The 21599-nt window shown below is 33.3% G+C and overlaps 1 pseudogene across 1 annotated transcript; it reads right to left on the bottom strand.

The window, feature by feature from the left end:
* Positions 1–13097: 13097 nt before the first annotated feature.
* Positions 13098–16398, bottom strand: LOC148781430 (uncharacterized; annotated as a pseudogene). Its single transcript, XR_016059991.1, has 2 exons — positions 14334–16398; positions 13098–14261 (listed from the first exon to the last, which is right to left on the bottom strand). The product of XR_016059991.1 is annotated as an uncharacterized LOC148781430 (transcript).
* Between the last annotated feature and the right edge of the window lie 5201 nt (positions 16399–21599).

Below are 21599 nucleotides of genomic sequence, written 5' to 3' on the forward strand. Positions count from 1 at the left end.
ATTTCATTCCTTAAAAATTTATATCCAAAATTCATCTTTAAAATAGATTTAGGAGAGATGACTCATTTAAATATATGAGTCTCCCGTTGAAAAATGATCATGTGAGCCAGTGGACTTATAAGAAAAGAATGAGCCCCACGGTCTAGATTGAATCTAGGCCGATCTGATGATCATAGATATTTGGTAGTGTTTGAATTTTAATTGTTTTTCTACAGATCCAAATCACTTGAAATTTTAAGATTGTGTTCTTCTCATCAATCTACATCTAATAAAATATAAAAAAATAATCCAAAAAAATAAATTGACCAAAAATACCCCCAAAATTTTATGGGGGTATTTTGGTTACCTTTTTCATGTAAAATATTTTTTTGATATGTTTTTGAAGATTCACCTAGTTTTGATGAATACATGCTTAAAATTTCAAGTGATTTGAATTTGTAAAATAAAAATAAAAAAAAACTTAAAATTCAAACACTATCAGACATCCATGATTCGTCAGATCGGCCTAGATTTAATCGAGACCATTGAGCTCTCTTGTGGGCCATGTTGTTTGATGGAAATTTAGGCCCTGCCCCCACCCCCGGCCCCGCCCCGGCCCCGGCCCCGAATAATGCAATATACTTTTGAGGTAATAATTTGAGGAATCAATCAGTGCTTTATCACTGATGATGACTCAATTACTTGAAAAATTATTGTTCTGTTTGGAATCTCTCTCTCATTCCGTGTCTTTAGCATTGAATTTGAAGTTACATTTTTCTATATCTAAATTTTTGAGTAATCCATCAACTTTTGAAATAGTGACTTGAAGAATCAATCAGTCTTTTGATTACATCTTATGCTTTTGTTTCATTGTTCGTGAAATTCCCCAATGTCTGGCCATTCATAGGACCCTTGTACCCATGGTTTTCAATGGAAATCCAACCCAATGCACTTTCGAAATTAATGACTAAGAAACATTCGGTGTTTTACAAGGACGTACTCTCTAATAATGACTCAATGACTTAGAGAGTAATCGGTATTTTGTAGGGAAATTATCACAAGTATACCTTAATGTATTATCGTGAAGCACAATTACGGTACGTATTAGTGTGAAGCACAATTACGGTACGGTAAGTATCGTAAAAACCCACTCATATTATACCGCAATCTAAGCGCTGTAAAAACTAACCCATGTTATACAGCCTTCAAAATCCCATAATCCTTTTATCATTCTGTTTATATTTATCGATTTCATCTCTCTAAATCTTTTTACTTTTATATCTTCTTTTTCTAAATCTTTTTATGTTTATCTCTTCTTTTTTTCTCTAATTCTTTTTAATATTTATCTATTATTTCTCTCTCTAATTTTTTTATCCATTCTTGGAAGAAAGACTAATGTGATCTGGCCGAGGGATATATTTTTTTATTTTTCTTGTTTTCACCACTTTTCGTTCGTTTTCTTTTCTCTAGGCAAAGATCACTTATAAGTACTCTTATTACAATAACTATTCTTTCAAAGAAAATAAAACTAACAAATTCAAGATCTTAAAAACTTTAATGCGACTAAACCAATTTTTTGTAAACAAATAAAATATCTACTATTCTAATATTTGAGAATATAAAGAAAATATAATTAAATAAAACAAAAAACAAAAACATAGCGTCCCATATTACTTCAACCGGGCTTATTACACCCCATACCGAATCACCACCATTTGATGGCATGGGATCAATGATCAAGCTTCAATTTCAATGAAAAAAGCAAGTTTAGGCCAAGCCCTCTAATTGAACTATCAGCTCTTTAGTCACAAATTTCAAACCCTTACGTGAATCCCCTTAACAACCTAGTTTGAAAGAATTACTTCTATTTTCCACTACAACCTTATAGTCTAAAACCTCAATGAGAGATGAGTAATCATGAGAGAGTTGAGAGATCCCCCATGAGAGAGATATCAAAGATGAGAGAGTAAGGTGTACCCCTTTGGTCTCTTGAGGAAGAAAGAGAAATTTTCTTAAGAAAGAGAGAGAAATTAAAATTGGGGCATGCCCCTCTGTAGGACATGAGAGAGAGATGTGAATTAGGTGTGAGAGATAATGTATAGAGATTTTGAGTAGAGACAATCTCTTTTTATAAGCTTTGAACAAGATTAAAATTTCTTAGGGTTTTTCTTGGCTTTCATGAGATTGAATATGGATGATTGATCTTTGGTGACTTGCAGGGTGAGAGATTTGAGTCATCCATTCTATAGATGAGTCATTAACATTATGATAGGTTTTAGAATATTTATCCTCCATTCTTAAACCCATTTTCCAATCAATAGAAATTAAATAAAATAATTGCATTCATAATGTAGTGCTTACCAAAATTATGCACAAGTCTTCTCATGCTTTCCCAAAAATCATTTGAAAGCTTCTTCAACGCAAAATCTTTCCAAAACACTTCAAAGTTTTCTTTTCAAGCCAAAGCTTGAACTAAAACAAGGAAATTTTTATTAGGGTAAGGTGTGCCACCGTAGGTGGTACTTAATGGGCCCCACCCACATGCAATAGTGGGCCCATTAACATATTGGGCCTCCCATGCAATATTAAATTAATTATATGATTTTTAAAAATCCATAAAATCAAATTTGAATATTTAAATCAATCTAAAATCAATATCTCTACTTTTATAAATCCAAATTTGACAAATAAAATATTCAGAGATCTAGAAAAATTCAAATAATGATTCTAAAAATCATATATCATTAAAACAAACATAATTAAATTCATTAGATGAGAAAATGATCCATATGGTCTAGGAATTAAATAAATAAATGCTGGGCACTCCACTTTTAATTGTGGACTATGGTCTACAATTGCTTTATCAAACCGACCCAGTATTTTCTACGACCCACAGTTCAAACAAGGGCTCATTAGTGGGTCACCAACGTCTGACCAATGAGTGAAGGGATCGTAATCCAAGTTTGTGGATTTCAAGTTCTCCCCTAGAGACGTACCAATGTCGCCTAGACCTGATGTGACCACAGCTCCTACGAGGCATATGGATATCTCTGGCACATGCATAAGCTTCACACTAAAAAGTCCCAAAAACTGAAACGGCTATCATTATGCATGTCGTATGATAGCTTGTGGATGAGGCTTTGACACCGTCTTTAAAGGTCACCATCATACACAAGGGCCACACAGTCCCTCGGCTCACTCGTCCAAACATACTCCGACCTCTTCAAGGGATGACCTATTAGAACCCTTATCGGATAGTTTTTTATACCTAGATAAAAAAAATAAACATAAAAAATTCCACATTGGTCTCTTCCAATCTCCCATATGTTTATCATAAATCCTTCATAAAAAATACTCCATACAAAATGAACCGTACTTCTTAATTAATTTGAAAATTCTAATATAGAAAGGTAACTGCGATTCTAAGTTGTGGAAATTGAGAGCATTTACAGTTTATAAGGAAAGAAAAGCACACCTCAGTTAGATGTATAATAGGTGCAAAACACATGACCATTTCATTAGGGAGAAAGTGGTGGTCAAGAAGGGGAAAAATGTGATCATAACTTGACAACTTGTAGACATGTTATTTACTATTGAAATAAAAGAGAACGTTGCTTATGTCTCGTCCCTTAATGAATTAGATGCTACCCTATGACATATGAGGTTATGACATATTAATTTCAAACGAATGGAAAGATTGAAAAATGACGGTATTCTTCAAAATTACAAGGGAGATTTATCGAAAGTGTGCGAATCTTGTGTGCAAGGAAAATTAATAAGGAAAAATACTACAAGGGTAAAAAACGCTACTAACATATTGAAAATCATTCATAGCAACATATATGGACCTATGAATGTGACCACTAAAAGTAGAAAAAGACATTTCATCACTTTTATAGATGACCACTTACGATATGGCCATGTGTACCTTATTCATACAAAAGCAAAAACCTTAGAAAAATTCAAAGAATATAAAGCCGAAGTAGAGAATCAAACTAACGTGAAAATCATAGTCCTTAGAACCGATAGAGGGGGTATATTTATCGGACCTTGTAAAAGAACTCTGCTTTGAAAATGGAATTATCCATAAAAAAACCATGTATTATACTCCTGAACAAAATGGTGTAACTGAGAGACGGAATAAGACCTTAGTTGAAATGGTAAGGAGTATGATGGGTCATGCAAATATCTCCTTAGGCTTTTGGGGAGAAGCCATGTTGACAGCATGCTACATCCTTAATCGGACTCCCACAAAAGCTGCCCCACTTACTCCTCACGAAATTTTCACAGGTTGTACTTCCTCCCTTGATTACCTGAGAGTTTTGGGTTGCTCAGCCCATGTCTTTATCCCACTCCAAAATAGAACTACATTGTAACTCAAGACTGTCAAATCCATTTTCATTGGTTACCCAAAGGGGTATCGATTCTACAACCTTGAAATATGAGTGGTTATTGAGAGCCACGATGCTCACTTCTTCGAGAAAGAATTCCTTAAAGCAAGGGTGAGTAGAAAACAAGTCAACTTCTTTGAGGTGGTGAAAACCAAGGATGTAGTTCGAGAACCTGAACCTTAAATGTAGTTTTAATATGGGAAATCTTTGTGATCGTCTTAAAATCTATTTTTATATTTATTTATGAAGTTTAAAACTTAAAAAATTGTGTAGATCGACATATTTATTAAAACTTGAAAATCTTGAAAAGTAACGGTCCAAAACTGCTTTATAAAAGGCATTATTTCCAAAACTTGAAATCTATTTTTTTCTCATATCCATGCATCTTGATATTGAGATGATCAATTTGAAGATATTTGAGCATCAAAACAACTTCTTTTTAAGGTAGGTTCAAATTTGATTGTTTAGAGCCTCGGGTCTATATAAACTTTTCCCTTTAATTAATAACTGCTCAAATCATATTTACATCGTACCTAAAACTTAAAAAAGGTAAAACTTTTACTATGTCTTTAGGATATGAAAACTATAGAATGAGACTATTTATCTTTGGTACAAAGTGGTCACAATTAATCTTGAACATTATATATGAAATTTGGTGGCTGCATTTATTCCATTGATTAAGCTCAAGTTTAAAAGAATTTTTTTCAAACTTTGTGACACAACTAAGCTATCAAATTTCACTTCGGATGGTTATAATTAATTATGATCTACTTGTACTAAAAGTAGATGATCTCATTGTATACAATTCTATAATATAATTTGTTACTATACCTCAAATACGACTTTTGAGGTGGGTGTGAGGCCCAAAAGAAAAATAAAACGAAAGAAAAAGACAACCACATATCACAATCCCCATATTCACCAACCTTAAGAAAAACAAAAAAAAATCTGCCATTAGTGCATCAAAAGACAACAAAAATCATTTACATAGCTAGCAATAAAATCAAATAATGGTTTGAATATTGAATCCATCCTCCTCTGAAACTATGAGGGGGCATTTTTTAGTCCAAAGGGCATCAATAGCCATTCATATAATCCTTCAGGATTATAAAATGTTGTTTTGTGAATATCTTCTTTTTCAAATTTTACTTGATGATACCTTAACTTGCAATAAAAATTTGAAAAAAACATTTTTTCTACAACTCTTTGTATCAACTCTTTTTTTATTGGGTAAAGGTCATTTAATGTCTATTGTTACTTGATTTAGAGGAATATAATTAATTATCATTCTATTTTTTTCTGTTTTTTCTTTTGAATGATTTCTTACAATAAAGGCTGCACAAGAATAATTTGATTGGGGTGGACTCATTAACCCCTTTTTTGTCAATTCTTTTATCTGAGTTTTCATCTCATCTTCATCCTCTTTATTGCATTTTATAGGATTACTATGAACTGGCATATTATGAAGAGTTGGTATATGGGTTTTAGGTGAATCTTTGTCCCAAAATTCCAGAAGATGTTCAACACAACATTTTTTAAGATTTCTGTGATTTCTCTAATATCAAGAAAATTTTAACTGGCTTCTAAGCTTGTTTGTTGAGGATTAATATATTGTATTTTGAGGAAATAGATCAGCCAAGGTGGAGTTAAAAAGATGACTCTAGAGGGCCATTAAAAGCTCGAAAGTCTGTAGGGCTTGAGGCCCGGATGAGTTGTTTTCACAGGTTGACTTGACGGACTTGGCCCTTGGGGGGGTTCGAGGGCGGTAGCCATCGAGGAAAAATTCAGATATATCCTTACATGGGATTCGATATATCTGGGACTTGATTTATATCCGCACAAAGGTATTTCGGTAATTTGTACTATCAATCTGAGACTCGATATATATTGTTGCGATTGGGAGTTCATCTAGGGTTAAAGGAAAAATATAGATCTCTTTGTAATTAGTTAAAAACAGAGAAACGTGAGGAAGAGAGCGAATTGTAACCTTATTTTTCATTGACAGTAAAGAAACTCTAATCTCCTGTAGATGTAGGCACGTTGCTGAACCTCGTATATCTTAGTGTTGCGGTTGGTTGTCTCTTTTTTTTGTGTTTGTTTATTCTTTCTTGTTTTTGTGGATTGCTTTTTCGTTTCTACACTCGTGCTCTTTATTTGCCAAATGCTTTCATATTTCTCATGTTCTTTTTCCAGCTTTTGAATATCTTTCATAGTTTTTATTAGAGAAAGGTTTCTATGTTTCCCCTACAGCATAGAAGTTCTATCCTCCTCCTACCATCCAACCGTCCAATTTTGATCAAGAGAGCCACTCAACGTTTGATCTTAGATCCAATGTCTCAAAGTATTTTATTTTTTGTTTTTTTTATGCAAATTGTATGGATATGAAATTTGGTACGTGCCATCTTCTCATTGGGACACACCTATAAAAAATATTAAAAATAATTATTCAATAAAATAAAATGACCAAAACTATCCCTTGAAAATTTTAGGGGTATTTTGGTCATTTTATTTTTATAAAAATAATTTTTTATATATATTTCACTAGTATGAGTTTAATAGAGGAATGAACATAAAACATTTGGTGTCAAAATATTTATAGAAAAAAATTAAAAATCAAATAGTGTAGAGACGTGATATTGTGATTGGGGCAATCGTAGCCCTCCATTCAAAATGGGCGGTTGGATAAAGGGGAGGATATAACTTCTATGTTGTAGGAGAAGTATAGAAAGCTTACATTTTTATTATAAAATGATTGCTTTGAATTTTATTTGTCCTTATTTTGAAAGTTGGTAGAATTCGAGGTACAATTTCCTTTTGTCATTCTATAATAAAAATTATTAGATCTCTCGACACATTGTAAGGGCTTATTTTATCTACTTATTTTATCTAGAGCTAAAGAGCCTCCTGTTAAAACTATTCCCTCCCTCATCGTCCAACCCATTGATTGCACTTGATGAACTAAATGATGATGCTTGTAACCATATCCATATGGCTCATATAGCTTTTTCCTAATGTACTCATTATCAACATTGATTTTGCTAATACTTTCTAGTCATATAATCATATAGTATTAACTAATGTTTGAATCTCTCTTAAGATTTTCATTAATGCATGGTTCCTATAAGCCATTTTTTATGGCCCATATGATCATCATAATACTATGACCGAGGGTTTAGCATAAGGTAGAACCCGTGTTTGCAAAATAGAATCGGAACGGTTAACTGGACATGGGCTCGGAAGCGATTTAACCGGCCTAACCGGTAAACTGGCCAATTTAACCGCTCTAATCAGGCAAGTCCCATGCGATAAAAAAATGTTAAAAAAATAAAAAAGATAAAAAAATAAATTCTATTAAAATATGAAAAGTATATAAAAAATGAGATTAAAACAAAACACACTCAAATGAAGTTGAAAATTAATAAAAAAATAAATAAATTTTAACGAATCGATTTATGCCAAAGGATATTTTTAAAATTTTCTGAAAAAGATGGAAAAATATAAAAGTATCATTGACCAAAATATTTTTTAATCTTTACCATAATGTAAAGGATATTAAAATAGGGTTAAAAAAATCGACTTGACCAACTCTTTTTTTTAAAGAAAATGAAGACAAAAATTAAATTATATATAATATAGGCCCTTTTTTTTGTCAATTAAGTACTAAATGGTGCATTGGTTAGTGGGTCTAATAATAGAGGACTTATTTCAAGTTCAATTCGGGTAGGTGATAATTTTTTTTAATCTACGATAACAATGATAACTTAAAAAGAAAAAATGCAAAACACTTAAAACTAAAAACACCTAGGGAGAACGCAAAACGCTTAACAAGAGCAAGATTCAAACCATGATTCACATGCAATTTAACTGTCAACCATCAAAACTAACCAATAAACCATTCTAATATATGTGATATAAATTTGAAGTAGTACCATATCTAAAGTTTAAAAATATTGGTTGATCACCAAAACCGCCCAAAACTGGAACCCGATCTAACTAGGCGGTTACCGGTTAGATCGGCCGATTTTGCAAACACTCATATCGAGGATTAATTTAAAACAAATACCAACAAAAGAAAAAAAAATAAAGTCATATGTGCTTTATTCGTGCCTATTAAAAAAAAGTAAGGGTGAGGTTTGAAGTAAGTTGTACCTCAAAACTATGCTGAAAATGCAGTTTCGGTGCCGCAAAGCCTTGTGATGATCTAACAATCTATTGTTGCTCCCAATTATGAATTTAAAGTAAAAACTGGAGATGATCAAGTAGATCTATAAACGTTTAAAAATATTGAAAAAAGACGGTACATATTACGCATTTGAAGATGAACTTAAGACTAGAAATCTCATTTTTTCATGTCTATGAATCTTGAAGTCGAGATGATCAATTTAACGATGTTCTCACATAGGTGAACCTTACTCGTACAGTATAAGATCAGTTTGGATAGGAGGAAATTAGGAATCTTAGATATTTGAAATCTAAGGAAATCTATAAATTTCAATATCAAGGAGTTTTGTCATGGATTCCTCAAATTTCTTGTTTGGATAAACTATACAAAATTCATTGATTCTTTGCAATCACTTCTATGTCCATTATTTGCTAACAAAACTTGATACAAATTTTTTTAAAAAAAATGTATATACCATCTCTCTCTAAAACTCAAAATTTGGGATAGTGTATCTATAAAAAATTTGAGATAGTTTCTCTCTCTAAAATTTGATATGGTTTGTCTCTCTAAAATTTAATCTACTTTCTATCTAAAATTTAGAATTTGAAATTATCTATCTAAAAATTTTGAGATAATTTATTTCTCTAAAATTTTTAGGTGCTTTACTCTCTAAAATGTAATATAGTTTCTCTTTCAAAAATTTTAATATGCTCTCGCTCTAAAACTTGAAACTTGAGATTGTTCGCCTCTTCAATAATTTTGAGATAGCTTATCTCTCTAAATAGTTTTAAGTAGTTTCTCTCTCTAAAATATGATGTAGTTTTTCTTTCAAATTTTAAGATACTTTCTCTTTGTAAAAGCTAAAATTGGAGATAATTTCTCTCTAAAAATTTTGCGATGGTTTCTTTTTCTTCAAATTTATATGTACTCTCTCTTTAAAAATTTATATAGTTACTCTCTTAAATTTTAAGATCCTTTCTCTCTCCAAAACTTCAAGTTTGAGATAGTTTTCTCTCTAAAATTTTGAAATAGTTTCTCTATTTAAAATTTGATATAGTGTCTCTCTAAATTTTGATATACTTTCTCTCTTTAATATTTAAAATTTGAGATACTTTCTCTATCTAAAACTTAAATTTTGAGATAGTTTCACCCTCTAAAAACTTCATATGCTTTCGCTATTTAAAATTTGATATAGTTAATCTTGTTAAAATTTGAATATACTTTCTCTCTCTAAAACATAAATTTTGCTATAGTTTCTCTCTCCAAAAACTTTGAGATAGTTTCTATCTCTGAAATTTTTTAGGTAGTTTATCTCTCTAAAATTTGATATAATTTTTAATTCTAAAATTTTAATATATTTTTTCTTTCTAAAATTCAAAATTCGAGATAGTTTTTCTCGAAAACTCAAAATTCGAGATAGTTTCTCTCTCTAAAAAACAATATTTTCTCTCTGTAAATTTTTTAGCCATCTCTTTCTAAAATTTATAATAGTTTCTCTCTAAAAGTTTAAGAATACTTTCTCTCTCTATACTTGTAATAATAATACTTTCTCTCTCTAAAACTTAAGATTTGATATACTTTCTCTCTCTAATACTTTTTGAGATAGTTTCTATTTCTAAAACTTTTTAGGTATTATTTCCAAAGTTTGATATAGTTTCTCTCTCTAAAAATTAAAATATTAGATTGTTTCTCTCTCTAAATTTTTTGAAATAGTTTATCTCTCTAAAAAATTGAGATAGTTTATCTCTCTAAAAATTTGCCTGTATTTTATTTCTCTAAAATGTTATAGTTTCTCTCTAAAACTTAAAATTTAAGATAGTTTCTCTCTCTAAATTTTTTAAATAGTTTATCTCTCCAAAGTTTTTGATACTTTCTCTCTCTAAAATTTTAAGATGCTTTCTCTCTCCAAAATTTTAACATACTTTCTCTCTAAAAGTTAAAATTTGAGATAGTTTCTCTCTCTAAAATTTTGAGATAGTTCATCACTCTATAAAAATTTGGTATTTTCTCTCTCTTTAAAATTTTAACAACTTTCTCTCTCTAAAATTTTAGCATATTTTCTCTCTCTAAAAGTTAAAATTTAAGATAATTTTTCTCTCTAAAAATTTTGAGATAGTTTTTCTCTTTAAAAATTTTAGGTACTTTCTCTCTCTAGAACTTTCATACCTGTCAAATGCTCCCTTTGTTTTGGGTTGAGGGAGCCAATGTGTGAAATCCATGGGCTTTGGAAACGCAAAAAAACAGATTTTGGTGTGGAAATGAAATCATAGAAAAGTAGGTTTTATTTTCATAATTGTGATTTTCTGGATTTTAGGTATCTTATTCATTAAACAATCCAAAAGGTGGATTTTGACAATATCCAAGATGTTAGGAATCCATGTCTTAAAATCCATGCACCCAAACGGCCCAAAAAATATTCAAAGATTTCTTTTTTCTTTTCAATAGAAAACCAAAGAAGCAAAATAATAGTGGAATGTACTTGCTACAGCTTCAATTAAAGGCCGATAGATGGTCAAATTTGCTATAAAATATAGCTAGAAAAAATCCCTAAAATTGGTGGAGTGTTGGTAAAGATCAAAGTAAAAACTTTCGAACTCAGCTCTGTATGACGACCTAAAATCGCCTTGTACTTAACGAACCAAGGAGCGTATTGGGTATGGTGATAGCTAAATCACCATACCCATATTTTTTTTCTTAAGATTAGGGTATTATGGAAAATAGAAAACCAACTTTCTTGCGAAGCAAGAAAGTGATATAGTGATGGAGGACATAATACCATCCTTTTGAGCCGTTTGGGAATTATGAGAATGGATCTCCAATATGGAGATGGGTCTCCAAGAGAGAGAGACATGACATCTGAGAGTGAGACAATATTCTTATGAGTTTTGAGTTGATTAACTTTCACTTCTAGATATTTAAAATCTCTCAATTGCTCTCGATGTTATTTTTCCGATAGGGGTATGATATTGCGGTGAGAAAAAAAATATTGAGCGACGATGTAGCTTGATCTGGAGAGCGGGTTTAGAAGGAAAGATCGGCGATAGTCTTTTACCGATATTTAGAGATAGGTATTATAACTTGTAACATCCTTTGAATTTTTGATGCGCATCTTAATTTAATTGTTTAGGGCCACGTCCTTATATAAACGTTTTCCTAAGACAAACTATTGAGTGCTAAGTGCGAGGGCTGAGTTTGCCTCGTTAGGGCTCTTTACACCACTTGTACTAAAAGTGAGATATTTAAGAGAATTTTTCTGGTTCCACAACTCTGAATACTGAGTGCTGAGTGCACCTCATTGGGACCCTTTAGACCCACTCGTACTAAAAGTTTGATATTTAAGAGAAATTTTCTGGTTCCACAACTCTTGAGAATCTAATGCTAAATGAGAGGATTGAATGGAAAGTCCCTAAATAAATGGGGAGGAATAGAGTAAAGATTAAAAATGTGACCACCATTCCCATTTATATGCGCTTCAAGAACTAGCTTTAATTTGCTTGTGTTATGGACCATTCGGTTTAGATCAGTTTTGTCGGAATTGGACCTCGGTTTAGACCAATGTTATCAAAGTTGGACCTATGCTAGAACTACGATGTGGCTTAAAATCAGTCCAACCCACAATCACTCCAGTTATACATTTTTCTCAATATAAAAATTGTAAAGTTTATTAAATTACCAAAATTAAAAAAATAGATTTTGAAGAGGTGACTCATTTCATGGACTCATAGAAACCGTGCCCATATTGAATAATGACAAAAACAAGAACATAATTTTGACAAATTTGATCTTTTATTTCTTGAAAAAATAAACCAAGGTATATTAATCGCGTTTTTATACAATATTTGACAATAAATGTTTCCATGCAATCCAAATAAGAAACATAGAAAGCAAGAATAAATCATGTAAAAAATTTGAAAAGAAATTTGAAAAAGAGGGAATTAAATTCAACTTTACCAAATCCAGATCGTCCAACCAAAAACCAACGATCAAACCAGTTCGATGGAATAAGGTTCCGGTCAATGATTCCTCTAGTTACAGCACCGATTGGGTCCAATTTTAATAGCTTTGGTTTATATAGCGAATTTGAAGAATTCCAAGTGAAGTATTTTGGATGAATCAATTCTTTTAGTAGCAAATGGCTTCGAGTGTTCCATGAAACGTTAAAAAAAAAATCCTTGTCAAGACAAAGAGAAAGGATCACCACACATTAACTACTGTATTTCATGAACGATCTTACGCTCAGTCGAATTTTTTTTTTTCTTGACAAAAAAGAAAAAAAACTATAAGAAATTTGTAATTCCTATAAAAGAGAATAAGAAATTCCAGATCCTCTTACTCAAGACATGCACTTGGACCATTAAAATCCAAAACCCAAAGTTCCTCTCTCTCTCTCTCTCTCTCTCTCTCTCTCTCTCTCTCTCTCTCTCTCTCTCTCTCTCTCTCTCTCTCTCTCTCTCTCTCTCTCTCTCTCTCTCTCTCTCTCTCTCTCTCTCTCTCTCTCTCTCTCTCTCTCTCTCTCTCTCTCTCTCCGTGCCATATAAAATTTCATTGAACATGAAAAGGACATACAAAACAAATACAAATGACATGAACATATTGGACAACAGACTTACATCCAAACAATACAAGCACCTATTAAGATTACACAACCAATACTACATTCTTACACACTTCTTCACACTCTAATATTCTAAAACTGGTTATGTAACTATAAACTCATCACCTATTTCTTCTGGGAAATAAATGTTGCAATCGCGTGATCAAAATCTCAGCGATGGAGTCCATGACTTTGAGAATTGCATTGTTCCATTTCCTTTTAATGACTAGAACTGAGCACCATCCTCCAAATCCAATCCCAAAGCCCAAGCCCGCACTAATCCAAAATTGCTGGACCTCTGGTGACCCGGTTCTCAAATCCCGAACATTGTTAGATATTGGTCTATCACACTTTTTAGGAAGAGAAGGACCACAAAGATGTTCGTTTCCATAGTATATTGAGGCATCATCGAATGTGCTCATGTGGCCAGTAAAAGGAATTGGACCAGACAAATTGTTGTAGGACAAGTTCAATGCGCCCAAGGCATTCATAGATGACATGCTCAGAGGAATGCCACCAGAGAATAGATTGTTCGAGAGGTCCATCGATTCTAGCTCTTGCAATTGATAAAATCTCTTGAGGAATCTTCCCAATCATGTGGTTTCCAGATAGGTTTAACACGCGCAAGCCTATCAATTTTGTCAATGATTCTGGAATTCTTCCCGAGAAATTATTTCTCGAAAGATCTATGCATGTCACAAGATAGAGAAATTTGGTGTATTCCATCATTGACCCTTTTGCCACTATATCAATGCTCACCATATAATAGAAGCTGTGATTGCGATCGTAATTGTAATCAGCCATCTTCTCTGTAACTTTCATTGCTGTGAAGTTTGTGAACATGTCAGGGATAGTGCCTGAGAGGCAATTTTCAGCAGCATCGAAAACTTGAAGCGAGTATAGACTTGACATAGTCTTAGGAATGGCCCCAATAAGCTTGTTAGATCTCAGAGAGAGAACACGAAGTGCGGTAAGACTTTGGCCAATCCATGATGGTAAATTTCCCACTAATTGATTGTCACCAAGATCCAAAACCTCTAGCTGGGTACAATGTTTAAATGACGATGGGATCTGGCCTGATAATGTATTGCCTCTCAACAATAATGTCCTCAAATTTTTCAAGTTTCCCATGGAAGTGGGAATAGGTCCCATCAATTTATTTTTATAAAGATGAAGAACCGTCAAACCCTCCATATTCCCTATGGAGTTGGGAATAAATCCTGAAATACTGTTATTGGAGAGATCCAAGATCGATAGATTTGGCACGACTTCTCCAAAATTTTCTGGAATACAACCAGAAATTTGATTGTTTGAGAGATCTAGTTGTTCTAAATTAGGAAGCTTGGCATAAGTCTCAGTTGTGTTCACCAGGTCATAGCATGCAACCTCTCGGATTGTCACTGTGCTCGTACAATGTTTCAAGAATCCTGGAAATAATTTCATGCTTTTGCAAATCTGACGGCGTAGATCAGTTGAGGAGCTGATATTTAACATTTCAAATTTTTGTCCAAAACCCAACCTAATATTTCCAGAAAAGTTACGGTAGTTGTATAGAAGTTGAAGTCCTTGAGGGTGAGACGCGGTGTGTATTAATTGGCCTTGAAATCTATTTGAACTTAAATCCATACTAAATATGGATTTAAGATTCCAAATCTCAGGAGGAAGAGATCCCATAAAATTGTTATAAGATAGGTCCAAATCAATAAGCATGAAAGGGTTTCCTATAGAGGGAGGGAGGGATTCTGTGAAGTGGTTTCTAGATAGATCCAAAGTATTAAGCATGGAAAGGTTTCCTATGGAGGGAGGGAGGGATCCTGTGAAGTTGTTTCTAGATAGATATAAGTGAGTCAGCTTGGAAAGGTTTCCTATGGAGGGAGGGAGGGATCCTGTGAAGTTGTTTCTAGATAGATATAAGTGAGTCAGCTTGGAAAGGTTTCCTATGGAGGGAGGGAGGGAGCCTGTGAAGTGGTTTTCAAATAGCAATAATTGAGTTAGCTTAGAAAGGTTTCCTATGGAGGGAGGGAGGGATCCTGTGAAGTTGTTTTCAGATAGATCCAAATCACTAAGCATGGAAAGGTTTCCTATGGAGGGAGGGAGGGATCCTGTGAAGTGGTTTCCAGATAGATCCAAATCACTAAGCATGGAAAGGTTTCCTATGGAGGGAGGGAGGGATCCTGTGAAGTTGTTTCTAGATAGATATAAGTGAGTCAGCTTGGAAAGGTTTTCTATGGAGGGAGGGAGGGATCTTGTGAAGTTGTTTGCAGATAAATCTAAGTAAGTCAGCTTGGAAAGGTTTCTTATGGAGGGAGGGAGGGATCCTGTGAAGTGGTTATTGTATAGAGACAATGTACTAAGCATGAAAAGGTTTCCAATGGAGGGAGGGAGGGATCCCTTGAGATTATTGCTATAGAGTTTAAGTTCTTGAAGCCTCGTCAGATTCTGAAGTTCAGCAGGAATAGGTCCTTGAAAGTAATTACGACTAAAGTCGAGGACTTGGAGGTTTTCCAGACTGGAAACCATTTGAATGGGGATTCCACCACTTACTTCATTTTCAGACAAATCAAGAAGTACTAATTTTTTGCATCTGGAAACAAAGGCTGGGAAATCTATCAAAGCATTGTGATATAGGTAGAGGTGAGTAAGAGACTCCATACCTGTAAACCTTGACCAGTCAGTAGAAGTCAAATTGTTCCTACCAAGGTCTAAATGCCATATCTTTTGCAGATTACCCAGCTGATAAGGGATGGGGCCACTAAGATCATTTCCACTTAGAGAAATGAAGCGAAGCTCAGTGAGATTGCCAATCTCTTCAGGTACCGACCCCGTAAACCGATTGTCTCCCAAATCCAAGAAACTGAGTTTCGAAAGGGAGCCGATACTCTTCGGGATTTTCCCTTGTAAAAAATAGTTCATGCTGAGATTCAGGCCGGTCAAATGGGGCAACAAGAAGAAGTTCAATTGATTGAGAGTCCCTTCCAAATCAAAATTTGGGAGGTTAACCTCGAGTACACTTCCGTCATCGTTGCATTTGATGCCAATCCAACTGCAATGGCTGGTGGAGTTGCTGGTTTTAAGAAACCATGAAACCAAAATGTGATTTTTCAGACTAGTTTTCCAGTTCAGCAATGCTTTAGCTTCTAAATCAACAGTTGACAAACCAGAGGATTGAATCGAAAAAGCTAAAATGAAGGGGAGGAAGAAGAAGAAAGATGGAGATCTCACCACCATTCTCATTTTCATGGCATGCAAAACTTCACTCAATTTGCTTGAGTAATTGCTTGAGATTGGGTTTGACATTTATAGAGTTTTGGTGGAGGAAGTGTGGACCACAGAATCAGTCTCTCTCAAGTAAGAGGTAATCATACTCTCTCCTGCCGCTAGAGGGTCTCATCGTCATTTGGTGAAAGACTTTGACGACCATTGCAATGCTTAGCTACAGGAGTCATTGGCTTTGGAAGTCTTGTTTTTCGTAGTCATTGGCTTTGGGTTTGGCTTTTTGTAGAAATAGGAGATGAAGTCTTACTTTTTGTCGTCCATTCCATTTTTTCTTATGATGCGACTTCTCCGTCTTTGCACCATCCCCAACTTCACGCAAACGTCTTTTTTCTCTCTCTCTTTAACAGTTTAACCTCATAAAGAATTTCTCACTCTCTCTCTCTCTTTATCTTTTCCCTCTCTCTCTAAGTTATAACGCAAACCCACGCAAACTCAACACAAAATTGGGGACAAAACGAAAGACCGGCGCGTGTAAATACTGCATATATATATATATATATGAACCATACTGTATATCCGCTAAAATCTAACGGTTTCGTAATTTATTTGGGGTAAAACAGGCAAGTAGAAAAAGTGAAAACTCATGGGAGTTAGAGGCGGTGCAAATTTAGTAGGAGGGATTGAGGGAAAGCAAATGGCAGCAAAATAAAAAAGAGGGAAACAATAAAGTTGATGGAAGGCTCCAACCCAAGAATTCATATCCTTTTTCCACGAGTCTATAAATTTGGAAACGGAGTCGTGAACTCAGCACAAGCTAATTCAATAGCATTTTCTTTGTAATAGGGTTTTTAATAATAGTAATAAGAATTTTATTTGTAAAAAAAATAATAGTAAGAAATTTAATGTTTTCTAGTAGTTTAAAAAGGTTTGGGAAGTATTTTGGTCATAAATATTTATTTTTATATTTTTTCATCCTTTTGTACATTTGGGCACAAATTAATTTTTCAAAATCGTACTATTTAAATCTCTTTTAAATGTATTTTGTTTCATTATATTTTAAAAATATTTTTCATATGTTTTGGAATTTTTAGATATTTGATTATTCTTTTTAAACCTTTTTGGACTGGTGTCCGATTAGGGCAAGTTAACCAGACCAATTGTGGATTACTCGAACCCGGTTCATGGCCAAGTTTTAAGGCCGGTTGGTGCGTGGGCCCAATTACAAGAACACTTTTTTCTTTAATAAAACTCTTAATTCATACGCTCACTCTTTCTCTTTCTACGACGCTTATTTTCATTTAAAACTACCCACTTTATTGAACTTGGCCCTCTATTCTCTTTCACTAAACCTCACCCACCCCTTTTATCTCTCTCTCTCTAAAGTCTAAACCGGTGTTAGAAACCATGACTCGGGGGTGGAACTAAACTATGGGCTAAGCCCCAGTAGCCAAGTATGAGTCGAACAGGGTCTCGCAAGGTTAAAAAGTATTAAAAATAAAATATAGAAAAAAAAATTCTCAAAAGTATGCTTAAAGTAAAACTAGACAAAACACGTCTAAATGAAATTACAAAAGTAGTAAAAAAAATCAATTTTGAAAAAATCAATTTTGAAAAAATCAACTTTTGTTAAGGGATATTTTAAAAATCATCGAAAACAAAAGTAAGAATATAAAAATAAACATTCATATCCAAAACACATTCCAATTTTTTGCCAACATTATAGAAAACACAGAGAGATATATTATGAATAAATTTTTTATTTATATAAATTTGAATTTTTTAATATCTCAATTTGGTGTAAATAGTTCTTAGAACTTTCTCAAAATCTATTTTTATATCTAATTATTAAATTTTAAACTCTAAAAATGGTTAAAATCAAGTAGATCTATAAACTTATGAAAATGTTGAAAATTGATGGTCTGGATAATATGTTGCAAAATGTACTATTTTTTAGACTCAATATTTTTTTTTTCATATTCATACATCTCGATGTCGAAATGATCAATTCGAGAGTTTTTCAACATAGAAACAATCTTTTCCGGTGAATTTTTGAGGTGCGTCTTTAATTCTATATTTTAAGGTTGCAATCTTATGGAAACTTTTTCCATTACAAATATGCAAATAGGCATAGATATGTTTCTATAAGTTTTTTAAATTCTCGAACTTCGTGACTCACATCAAGCTATTCAATTTGACATGAGTGAGAATGATTGTGACCTTCATATATAAAAAATAAATGGTCTCTTGTAGACAATCCCATTGAAAGTAAACAAAGAGAAATAAGTAAAATGTTTTTGTCTTTTTTTTACCTTTTTGGGAAACATGACCTTGAAAAAAAGATTTTCTACAAAGAGGACATTTATCTTTTATACATTGGAGACCGCAATCATTAGTGTCTCTTAAATTTCAAAATGAGCGGTTATAAGAGTGTTATTCAATAAACATAAAATTTAAAAAAAAAAAAAAAAAAATTTCGAGACTTCGCGACTCACCCCAAGTCATCCAATTTGACGTATTCCCAACCCATACCCTACCATTTCCCAACCCTACCTATTCCCCTTTTTTCTTCCAGGCGTCAATATGACCCATCCACAAGACTTCAGGATTTCTACACAACCAAACAAAAGCCTATGTTGCAATCACAAGACTTGCGATGTTACTCGTTCACCTGGTTTTCTAGAGACACAGAGGGATCAAATCATCACAAAGCACGAAGAGAGAAATAGAGGGAGAGAGTCATCAGTCATCACAAAAAGACGTTTTTCACATAAGTGAAAACTCATGGGAGCTTGAGGCAATGAAAATTCAGTAGGAAAGATTGAGAGAAAAACAAGTAGTTAAAAAAAAAAAAAACCTCTTCAAAACAACCTCTTCTAAAACCTAATTTTTTTTTTTTTTTGTTATTTTCGTTTACATATATCTTGATGTCAAGATGATTGAGAATATTTAGACATCAAAACAACCACTTCTAATGAATTACATTTATGCTAACCTTTTGTGGGTTTTTATTTTTTCACAAAATACCCCCTGGAAACTAGTTCTGAATTATTATTATTATTATTTTTGGAAAATTTTATGGTTGTATCCTCTACAATTCTATTATTAAAAATTCACTCTTGGTGGAAAATTTTATGCTTGTATCTTTCCCAATTTATGTTATTAAAAAATTCACACCTCGCCTCACCCCCAACTCAAAAAAAAGAAATAGCTTTTTTTACAGGCACACCCTTTTTCTGCCTTTTTTTTATTTATTTTTCAATTTGTTAGTACTTTGGATTTTTGAGATCCTAAATCACAAAGTTATTTTATGACTTTGGATCTTGAAAATCCAAAGTTAGGATTTTGTCTCAAACTTTATTTCTTTTTTTAATTTGATAGGTCCTAGAATCTTCAAGATTCAAAGTCACCCTGACTTTCATGTATATAGGACATAACTCCAGATTTTTAAAATCTGAAGTTATAGGTGACTTTGGTAGTGAAGGTCCGAAGTAATGGCAGAAATGGGGCATGATCCAAAGTCATAAAATGATTATCAATCATGAACCATTTCAAAATTTCAAATTCCAAATCCTCTCTCTCTCAATAACCTTTTAGGAATTTCAAGTTCCGAACTAGTTTAAGAAACATCTCGTTTCATAACTTGGAGTTTCAAAATGGGTAATAAACAATGTAATAAAAGGAGTCACAATAAAATATGAAATATTAGATATAGTTATTTTTATGTTTATACGATAGACATTGGGGTCCAAATTCTTTTGAGCTAGGCCAGTGCCCAGCCAGGACGCAATTTCTTTCCACAAGCAAAGCCCAACCCCAGCTCAAAATCCTTGGCTGAACCGAGCCCGGCCCGGACCAGCCCAGCCCAGCCCAGCCCAGCCATGCCAAGGTACTATGTAGAGTAGAACACTTAAGTGCCGAGCAATGGAGTGAGAGGTGGGGAAATGAGGTTCTTGCCAAACGGCACCTAAAACATGAAATCAATATGTGTGTATGAATTAGAAGGGAGCCTGATATTGTATGATGCTTGTATCATGTCATCTACACCATCCATTCTCACAATAGATGCTGGAGATTCCATTTGAGTGGACAATTGTATCCTTGAGTCAAAGAGCAGCTCATCTACAACGTGAGTAGTGAGTATGGATGGTGGGGATGACGTGTATCATATTTTCGCGTATTAAACACTCATAATACATTTTCCTTTAAAAAGAAAAATAGAAAGAAGAAAAACATGTTTATTTACTAATCTAGACTTAGTGACCACGTTTAGACCACTACGATTTGATATCCAAACTGCATCAATCTTACAAACTGCACCAAACCATGGTGGACCCATGTCCCACTCTGCCTAGTCATGACGATTACCGTTGTTGAGAACATTGAAATCAATATTATTATTATTTTTTTGATATGTTAACGGTGGGAATGGAGGGTAGGAAGTTATACGTAGTCGGTTTTTTCCCCTTTTTTTTTTTTTTTAGTATTTTTCATGGAAACGGAAGTTTCTAGGACAAAGATAGTGAGGAGACCAAGACTTAGGGATTCATGCACATAAAAAGTACCAACCATTATACTCCCCTAACATGCCCAAACTTTTATATTGCTTAGAAGGGCACAACCATTAAATAGAGTGCTGTATAGCGTACTCTCGAGGGAGCATACTATATGATTACTCTCTCGTGTATAAGACTTGTTGGGGGATGATTTTTTAGATATAAAATTTAGGGATCCACTTTATAATTAGAAAATTAATATTTTCTAATTAAAAAATAAATTTCGAGCCACTAAACATTTAGATCTGACCATACAACAATTAAATGGCCTTTGTTTATTCTAAGGACAATTTTTTTCAAGCACCGACAAGTGCAGTTGCATTCCCTTTTTTTATTTTTTCCTTTTTTCCTCCACTAGGTTGAGAAAGTTGTATCTTCAAATTTTAGGGTCCTAAAAATAAGTCGAAATTGGGTATGACCTTATGAATCGAATTAGATATGCTCCTGCAGGAGCATATAATGTTTTGCTTTTAATGTGAGACCTTTTGCTGCATAAAAGGGGTAATGGCAACATGGGAAGCATGATTCAAACACGACCCTTGGGAATATATTATCTAATCATATAAAGTCATACTAATAATATATAAAGGGTGTAGTTGGCATACGGATGCATCCGTAGCTGTAGAGGTAAGGTGTACCTTCAAATTTTGTCATCCAATATGATTTTGATGTAAAATGTTATTAGGATTATATCAAAATCTATT

The sequence above is a fragment of the Amborella trichopoda genome, chromosome 7 (genome assembly GCF_054954075.1).
Source record: "Amborella trichopoda isolate Santa Cruz 75 chromosome 7, AtrichopodaSantaCruz75HAP2 v2.0, whole genome shotgun sequence".
NCBI lineage: Eukaryota > Viridiplantae > Streptophyta > Magnoliopsida > Amborellales > Amborellaceae > Amborella > Amborella trichopoda.